The sequence below is a fragment of the Austrofundulus limnaeus genome, unplaced genomic scaffold (assembly GCF_001266775.1).
Source record: "Austrofundulus limnaeus strain Quisiro unplaced genomic scaffold, Austrofundulus_limnaeus-1.0 Scaffold268, whole genome shotgun sequence".
NCBI classification, from domain to species: Eukaryota; Metazoa; Chordata; class Actinopteri; order Cyprinodontiformes; family Rivulidae; genus Austrofundulus; species Austrofundulus limnaeus.
Window position 1 is genome coordinate 80,253 of NW_013952670.1, and position 9,623 is coordinate 89,875.

General features: G+C 42.2%; 1 pseudogene; it reads right to left on the reverse strand.

The window, feature by feature from the left end:
• Nucleotides 1–2,115: 2,115 nt before the first annotated feature.
• LOC106526274 (voltage-dependent T-type calcium channel subunit alpha-1G pseudogene) lies at nt 2,116–2,519 on the reverse strand (annotated as a pseudogene).
• Nucleotides 2,520–9,623: the final 7,104 nt, after the last annotated feature.

Genomic DNA, 9,623 nt, shown 5'->3' on the forward strand with positions numbered 1-9,623 from the left:
TTCTCCTCTTTGCAAAGTGAATCTTAAAAAATCTCACTTGCCTCTGTTGTCATTGATTTAATGTTCGGCCGGGTTTGTTGTGTCTCTCTGAGTTCCTAGGTTAAAAAAACCCGAACAATATATATATATTTTCATCTGAGGGTTACTTCCATAAATGAAGTCAAACCCTATCATAAGACCCGTGTCATCCTTGGTATATGAAAATATATTTCCTCAAAGGCATTTTGTACTCCAAAAAGGACTAGACTGAGAAGTATTATGAGCTCAGCAAACATGCACGTGCGGTTTCACCAGTTATTTGCTAGTTATTGCTGCAGATAACATGCAGGTGTGCTCTGTGTTGAGGAAGCTTGGCTTGGAGACACAGCCCAGAGGAGGAGCTGACCCCAAAAGGCGGTTCTAGGCCCAACCGGTCATTTTTGCTTGTCTGCCTTGCTACCTCAGGACAGCACAGGATTTCTCAAACATGCATGGATGAGTCAAAGCAAGACTCTGAGCATGTTTTTGATGAGGAGATAACGCTATAACATGATATAAAGCAAAAAATGTTGATTTTACATGATATTGCTCCTTTAAGACTGATGGATAAGTACTGATCCYTCCATTATGTACTGCCAAAAATTCAATTTCATTCTGGTTAAAAAAGCAACTTGCAGCTGCAGTCAATCATGATCACTAAGAAGAAGTTAACATACCTTGGGGTCATCAAAAGACCTTCTGAAACCTTCAGCACCAACTAAATAAAAATATTTTCTTCACCAAATATTTTTATTTAGTTGGTGCTTCAGCACCAACTAAATAAAAATATTTGGTGAAGAAAAGCCTATTTTGTGTCTGTTTGTATAATTTCAACAGTGTGAGATTTCAAGAAAATCTACAATAAATTCAAATGTGTGCACCCAGTTCTTGTTTTTAAAAGTCACACATTTTTAATCATTCTAACCTGGATAAGTGTATTAGGAAAAAATCATGAAAACTTCAAATATGACATCCTTGTCCATTTTTGTAAAACTTCTAAACACAACGTAGTTTGAATATGCAATAAATGACAAAGATCTGAGCCTGTTGTCAAAGAAAGAAAATATTAATTTCGATTGATAAAAAGCATTGTTTCTGAATGAAACTCCACTGCACTGCACGAGAGAACTGCCACTGCCACTGAACTCTACTCACAAAGACAAGAGACCACACTCATGCTTGTCTCACATTTGTTCTGAGTGTTAGCTCACATTTTGGTGCAGACTCCTTAGCATGCTGTATGCATTTACACGTCACAAAGTTGGCATTCAACTCCCCTAATCCAGACAAAATAAACACCAATTTCATGTTAAAATCAGGTGTAAACTTGATCAAAAGGAAATAAACAAATTATTATTATAATACTGAACAACTGAAGATAAAAAGCATGGAAATTTCACTCAGATGTTATATCTACCCAGTGCTCCTTTTCTCTTTTCTATATCCTTTGTCTCACACACTGTTTCCAGTTATTGTCCCACATGGTTGTAATTAAGCTTGTGTAAACCTGTGAGACCAGAGAGATAACAGGAATACCAGGTGGGCATGGAGGAGCAGTGTTGCTTCTACAATCACACAGTAATAAACAATAATAAATGGTAAATGGACTCTCCTTATATAGGGCRTTTCTATCCATCCAGGACACTCAAAGTGCTTTACACTTACAGACATTCACCTGTTCACACTCACATTCACACACTGATGATGGCAAACTACACTGTAGCCACAGCTGCCCTGGGGCACACTGACAGAAGCGAGGCTGCCATACACAGTGGCCTCTTACCACCATCAGTAGGCAAGGCGAGTGAAGTGTCTTGCCCAAGGGCACAATGGCATGTGAGCATGGCGGGGAGTCAAACCTGTGACTTGTGGGTCCTAAAGCCGGCTGCTCTGCCACTACACCACAGCTGCCCTAATACACATGCCAAGACCTTAAACTATTGTCTTTTAACAATTTGTCAAATTTTTTCATTGGTCTTTCTCTAGTCAACAGTACTGTTGACCTTTTAGTTCTTTCAGTCAAACACCATGCCAAAGCAGCTCAACACATACAAAGATATTCAGATGAGACATTCAGAAACATACATGTGGACTAACCTGTTCATGGTACTCAATCCCCATGCTCAGAGTGTTAATCAGAATGGCGATCATAATTCCTCTTCCAAAGTACTTGCTATCCACAATCTTCCTGAAGGTGTCACACACTAGCCTCCAGAAGTGGACAACGCTAGCAGCGGTCTTGCCCAACCTTCGGCTCTTCTTCCTGGGCTGTCTGCTGTCTCTCCTGTCCCTGGCATGTAGATCCTGGCTGATCTCATAAACTCCATCACTGTCGGAGTCGCCTGGAGTCTCATTCCCATCAGTGCCCCTGCCTGATTTGTTGGCCAGYCCTTTGGTGCAGTAAGGGCAGTTTTCGGGGTCTAGAGTCAACGCACCCTTGTCCGTAATGCTGCTGGTGGTGCTGAGGTCGTGGGCCGACAGCTGGCACGAGAGCTGAGCTGCATCCAAACGAGAAAAAAAGGTCAGATGGAGAGACTGAGACAAAACGTATTCAGCAAAATTGGTATGCAGTTTAGAAAAAAAAGTCATATAATTTGTTAGTGATTTATTGTAACATTTTACACAGGTGTGTAGTAGAGGTAGTGTAGTTCCTTCTTTCCACATGTTGTGCTGTGGCCTGTCTGTCTGCCAATCAACTGTTTTACTGTCGGTGCAATCAGAGCACATCTGGCTGAACTTTTCCTGAGCCCGATTAGCACTTTGTTATGAAAAATCCAAAGCAGGCCATAAGTTTAGCCATGTTGGATCACTATTTTCTAAATGCACTTAGCAATCTTTGACTCATGGAAAAAGGTTCCTTTTTTAGATTTGGTTATGMTTTGTGGCTTTGGAACATCGAACTGACATCAAATTATGTTTTTGTGATTGGTCTTCTGAAGGTATTTTGGTTTGATTTAACCACACGCTCCAAATGATTGCAAAAAAAGCAAAACTGGAACTTGAGAAGCATCATTACAAACTAATGAGTAAATTAGCTACTCATGTTGTGTCTTTATTTTGGCGATATATTAAAATTTTATTTAGCATAGCCAGTACAAAAAGTATTAAGTAAAGCAATATGTCTCAGGGCTGCAACTATTGGAAAATAGTTGGTTATTCAAAATTGCAAGAATATAAGTACATTTTCAGTTGAAATTTTGGTGAATTTTGTTTTTTTTTCTTGCCAATGAAACATGYCTCAGCGAATTCATCCATGACAGTGTGCTGCATCTGCCGGGCTTCCACCTACTGTGCACTGACCGTGTAATGGAGCTCTCAGGGAAATCAAAAGGAGGTGAAATTTGCTTTTATATCAATTTGGGCTGGTGCACGGATGTCACCGTGCTTCACAAACACTGCAGCTTGACCTTGGAGGTTCTGTTCATCCACTGCAAGCCATTTTACTCACCACGAGAATTCTCCTCATTCATCATYGTAGGTGTTTACATCCCTCCTTTAGCCAACACGCGCATAGCGGTGCAAACGCTGGCGCATCTAATATCTGGTACGGAACAGAAATATCCAGACGCACTAGTTATTATCTTGGGTGACAGTGCAAAACTGAACCACGAACTACCAAAATATAAGCAGCATATTAACTGTCCCACCAGAGAAAATAACACACTAGACTACTGCTACACCTCACTGAAAGATGCATACCGCTCCATCCCCCGTGCAGCTCTGACCACTGTTTAATCTATCTTGTTCCAAATACAGAACAAAACTAAAATCCAGAAAACCTGTGGTTAGAACATTGAAAAKTGGACAAGAGAAGCTAAGTGAGAACTACAAGACTGCTTTGAATGCACAGACTGGAACATGTTTGAAACTGCAAATGATGATAACCTGGATGACCTCAATGACTCTGTGACATCCTATATGTATCACTTTCTGTGAAGAGATGTGTGTGCAAACAAAGACATTCTGCACATACAGTAACAGCAAACCTTGGTTCACAGCCAAACTCAGAGGACTTCGGCAAGCCAAGGCTGAAGCATACAGAAGTGGAAACAGGGCGTTGTGCAACAACACCAGTAACATGCTGGAGATCAGAGTGGCCAAAAAAAAAAACTACTGTGAGAAGCTGAAAAACAGGTTTTCAGCAAATGACCCAGTCTCAGTGTGGAGAGGCCTCGCTGACATCACTGACTATAAGATATCACCACACCCCCTGCTGCAAACAAAGGTCTGGCAGATGATCTGAATTACTTCTTTTGTAGGTATGAGAAGGGCAACATCACACCTCCTAACTTCTGCAGACCAACAGCCTCCCCAATCACACCTCTGATTGCACCCCTGCACCCACCTTTGGTCATCCAAGCCGCACCTTTGAGCTGTGAGAATCATACCTTCAACTCCATATCCTCCACCATCACACATCTGACTGCTCCCCTGCCTCCACCTTTGGTCACCCAGGCTGCACCRCTGATCCCAAAGGAGGACACCTTCACACCTCTTTACACCTCCAACTCCATATCATCCCCCATCACACAACTGACTGAACCGCCAGGAAAGCACCAGGTGGAAAGCACCTGATGGTGTTTCCCCCTCCTGCCTCAAAACCTACACAGACCAACTGGCCCCAACCTTCATCACAATCTTAAGTCACTAGTGCTGTCAGAAGTTCCCTCCAGCCTGAAACGCTCCACAATCATCACCATTCCAAAGAAGGCCACCATCAAAGAACTAAATGACTACAAACCTGTGGCTCTGACATCTGTGGTGATGAAAACATTTGAACGATTGGTGTTGGCGCACCTGAAGGAGGTCACAGGAGGCCTATTGAACCCCCTGCAGGTTGCCTACAGAGCAAACAGGTCAGTGGATGATGCAGTCAACATGGGACTGCACTACATCCTGCAACATCTTATCACCCGGGAACTTATGCAAGGATCCTGTTCTTAGATCTCAGCTCCACMTTCAACACCATCATCCCAGGAACCCTCTCCATCAAACTCTCCAAGCTTACTGTATCTCCTGCCTCACCAGCTTTCTGACGGGCAGGGAACAGCAAGTGAGGCTGGGGGAGGTAACCTCCAGTATCTGCACAGTCAGCACAGGAGCCCCTCAAGGATGCGTACTGTCACCGCTGCTCTTCTCTCTCTACACCAATGACTGCACATCCAGTGACCCTTCTGTTAAACTACTGAAGTATGCAGATGAGACCACAGTCATTGGTCTCATCAAAGACGGGGACGAGTCTGCATACCGGACGGAGGTTGAACAGCTGGTGTAAGGAGCACAACTTTGGAGCTAAATACACTCAAAACAGTGGAGATGACAGTAGACTTAAGGAAAAAAACCCAGAATGACTCCCTCTAACAATATCTGGCAATCTGGTGTCCATTGCGGAAAACTTAAAGTTTCTGGGAACCATCACATCCCAAGACCTGAAGTGGGAGACCAACATCAGCTCCATCCTCAAGAAGGCCCAACAGAGGATTTACTTCCTGCGGAAACGAAGGAAGCTGGGTCAGCCACAGGAGCTGTTGATACAGTTCTACAGAGCGGTCATAGAATCCGTCCTGTGCACATTGATCACAGTCTGGTTCGGAGCAGCCACCCAGCAGGACAAGAACAGACTGCAACGAACAATCAGGTCAGCTGAGAGAGTCGTTGGTGCTCCCCTGCCCACGTTTCAGGACCTGTATACCACAAGAACCAGAAAATGGGCAGAGAAAATCATGTCAGACTCCACACACCTAGGACATAGCCTCTTTCAACTGCTCCCCTATAGCAGGCGTCATAGAGCCCCATGCTCAAAAACATCCAGACACAAAAACATCTTCTTCCCCCAGGCCATCTCCCTGATAAACAATCCCAAACACTAGACCTCTTTACTAGTGCCTAATTGTATATAATTCACAGACTATAATGTTTATGTCTTACGCTATTGTGCTTCCATCACTGTGTACATTGTATGTATGTGTATTGATTGGATAGGGATGAGCGAGTACACCACTATCTGTATCTGTATCTGTTCAACCATCTAAATTATCTGTATCTGTATCTGTACTCGGAATGGGCGGGGCCTAAACCGGATGTAGGTGTGGTTTAACCAGAAGTTGGCGGGGCTTAAATCTGTACATTGTTTTAAGTCTGAAAATGATATGTATTGATCAGAAATTGCTATATGTATTGTTTGATTTAATGTTATTTACAGAACAACTTCAAAAATGAGATTCAAATGTTTTTAATCACAAAAGTAAAAAAATTATTCATGTTCTGAGTTTAAAAAAAGCTTGTTCTGTAAATAGTTTAAGTGCCTGAAAAAATGCAAGTCATGCAGTAGGAAATTATGAACTACTGAAGTATGCATGAACAAGAATCGTCATTCTTGAAGGCACAGTGTGTAGGATTTTGTCAAGTCTTTTAGCCGAAATTGAGATAATGACAAAAATAAAAAACATGTCTAATCATTGCAGACAAAGACTTTGTTTTATTATTTTTTGCCTTATAAAAAGCTGTTTATATCTCCATGGTCGCAGCCTCCATCTTGTCTACGAAGGCTCATGAAGGACAAACTGCGGTGGCGGCGTCAAAAACGGTTTTAGTTGTAATACTATAAATGTAATATTTGTTGTCTGCCATTGTAGCTGGGATAATTTTACTTATTAAAGCTCATAATCTTACCACTTGAAACATGACTAGTCCTGAAGCTGCTGGTAGACATCACGGCTGGAATTATCAAAGGTTTTTGACACCTGAAAGACACCATAGCAATTCCTTTGGAATTCCTTTGGAAGCCGGGGTAGTGGTGGAGGGAGGACCAGGGAGGATGATTCAACCACTCAACCACTAGCTGTCGCTGAAAACAACAAATCCTACACACTGTGCCTTTAATACAACTTCATTATTTATTAATTTTTTTATTTTATGATCAAACAGATTTTTTTGTCTTTCAGTTATTTATTTAGTTTTACATTTACATTTTTATTTTAGTTTTAATGTTCTTGGCTTTTTTTCCCCACACGCAAAGGTAAACAATGTTGATAATGTTAAGGTGTGTGTGTGTGCGTGTGAGAGGGAGAGAGGTTGTTCTGTTCAGCTTTATGTGTGTAAGTGGTCTGTAAGACTGTTTATTAATGATCTGTGTGAACTTGGTGATTCATGCAAACATGGCAAATGAATAAATGTCAGCCTTGCTTACTGTATTCTTCTCAAAAGCACACATTCCATCTGATTTTATATCACCACAAGCCAAACTGACAGAAAGCCGACAGTAAAAAAATAAATTAAATTAAATTAAAAAATAAAAACCCGACCGGACTTGAGGAATGAGGAAGTGACCGACGCGACACGAGCCGTTTTCAGCTCTGTCTTGCCAAATGAACTGCGCTTGTTACAATACAAGTTCACCAAGTAACTTAGCTGAAACAGAGGTGAGCTGGACAGCACCGTGACCACAGTGAGATCAGCTGTCTGCGTGTCTCTGTGTGTCTGTGTTTGTGTCATCTTCACTCAGCGTGTGAGGCTCCCTCCTGCAGCTGAGAGAGCGGCGTCTGTGAGGGGAGGGGCGGGCTCTCTATTGTGTGACTGGCCAATCAGAGCTCGTGAAGACAGTCAGTTACCTAATGAGGATCTTCCTTACACGGATATTGAGAAGTTGTATTCGTTTCATGCTCGTACTAGTCAAAAATGTGTTATCCGTAAGGAATGTCTGAATGTCTGAAACAAGTATCCAGCTCAACCCTAGTATTGGAGAGACATCATCTGCCAGAAAAAAAAATCCTTGTGTGTGTCAACATAATATGCCAATAAAGCTGATTCTGATTCTGATGTTGGTATTTTAAGAGACCATTTTTTTACGGTCTATTCTTGTGAGCATGTATTATAAAACTGTGTTCTAGGCTCAAAAAGAAAAAAAATAAGGTTCGCTGGACAGGTTTCGTCTTTCTTCCAAGAGACTTCTTCAGTCTGAGGAGTTTCAGGTGAACTCAGCCTTTTAAGCACTGCCTCCACATGGTGGACAAAAAGGACTGTTCACATGCAAAAGAGGACAATCAGCCAAACAATAGGTTGTTAGTGCCTTGATTAACTCTGTTGTTCATAGGGGGTCATCTGCCCCCATCACCTAGTAACAAATCCCAGTCTAAACAAATGATTGTACACGCTCAAGCGAGTTCTTTAAATTAATTTTGATAAAAATTCCAAATTAGATTATATACCTACCTGGCCTCAAAAACAAAGGCTTTTACCTTTTAAATATATGAAAAAGCAAAACGAGCAGACACGTAAACTTAGAAGTGCTCATGGTAGGGGCACTGTTTAATAAACAAAAGTCAGCTGTTCATACGTATCTTGTAAAATATTCAGCCTTGCAACATTAAACCCCATTAATTAAACTTCACGTCAGAAACAAAAAGTCTCAGAATCAATTTCACTTTTCAATATTTCACAATAGATCTCTCAAAACCCGACAAATAGTGCAATAATTACGCTTTTTCATGTTTTTTCCCCTTTTTTTGTTTCCGCTCTTGTAGGAGTAAGACGCTTCTCCCATCTCTCCTGCCCTGCCTTATCTTTCCCTGCTTTGCCGCTTGGAGCCTTCTCTACATTTTTCATCCGAAACCAGAAATTATTGATCTTTTTATTCTTATGGACTTGGCTAGCTGGTCTCTCAATAAAATTTTTGGAACAAAGTTTATTTTTCTGCTTCAATGGGAGGACATGTCGAGGGTGGGACCTCTGTTCTTCTCTGTTCTGGATAAACGTTTCGACTCCGATCACTGGATTCTACAGTTTGGCTGGGTGGTCTCCTGGTGTTCTARAAAACAGCGTCAGTGGCTTTGCACTCTCTGGCTGACTGACCAACTGAATGGATGGCCGTATCCTATCAGCACTCGGACATTGGGCCTTGAGCGAGCTGGACTCGGTCTGCAAGCAGTTCTACTGAGGGCCGCMGGCTGGCTGTGGTCCCTGGACTTTGCTGGCCAGATGGAATTCATCTTGGAGAAAGCTGATGGATCGGCTCAGCGGTATGTGTCCACACCTTTTGTCTGATTGGATTTCGCCACCTTGAGAGTACCAGCAGACATTAAGGCAGAGGGAAAATTGTTGTTGTCTGCCTGTCCCTTTTGTTCTCAAACAATTGATTAGAGAATCTGGATCTCCCCTGGCAACGACGTTGGATCTGTTGGCAAAATCCTTCCTGGTTGGAACATGTTGACATGGCTCTCCCACCCTCCCCCCTCCCTCCTCCCTTACTCATATGATCTGACTCCTGAGGAAGCTGAGGGCCCACAGAAAGAACAATTGACCATCAATATTCTGAACTTTGGCTGCACTGGCCTTGGGGACTGGATTCTATGGGCCCCTTAAAACTCACTTACTCCTCTGGCTTAAACTTGCTCTTTGCAGAGTTTTTTTCATAAACACCATAGTGTATCACAGTACCGATATAATGATTTTTCTGCTTTTTTTCCTCATTTTCCCTTGTGTGTTTTTTTAGTTTTTCTGTTTTCTGTTTGTCTAAAGGTAGTGCAACTGTGTTTGCTGCATGACCTGTCTTAACTGCCCCTTCCCCCCTCCCTGAACGTACAGCACCTTGTGAATTTATTTCTGTG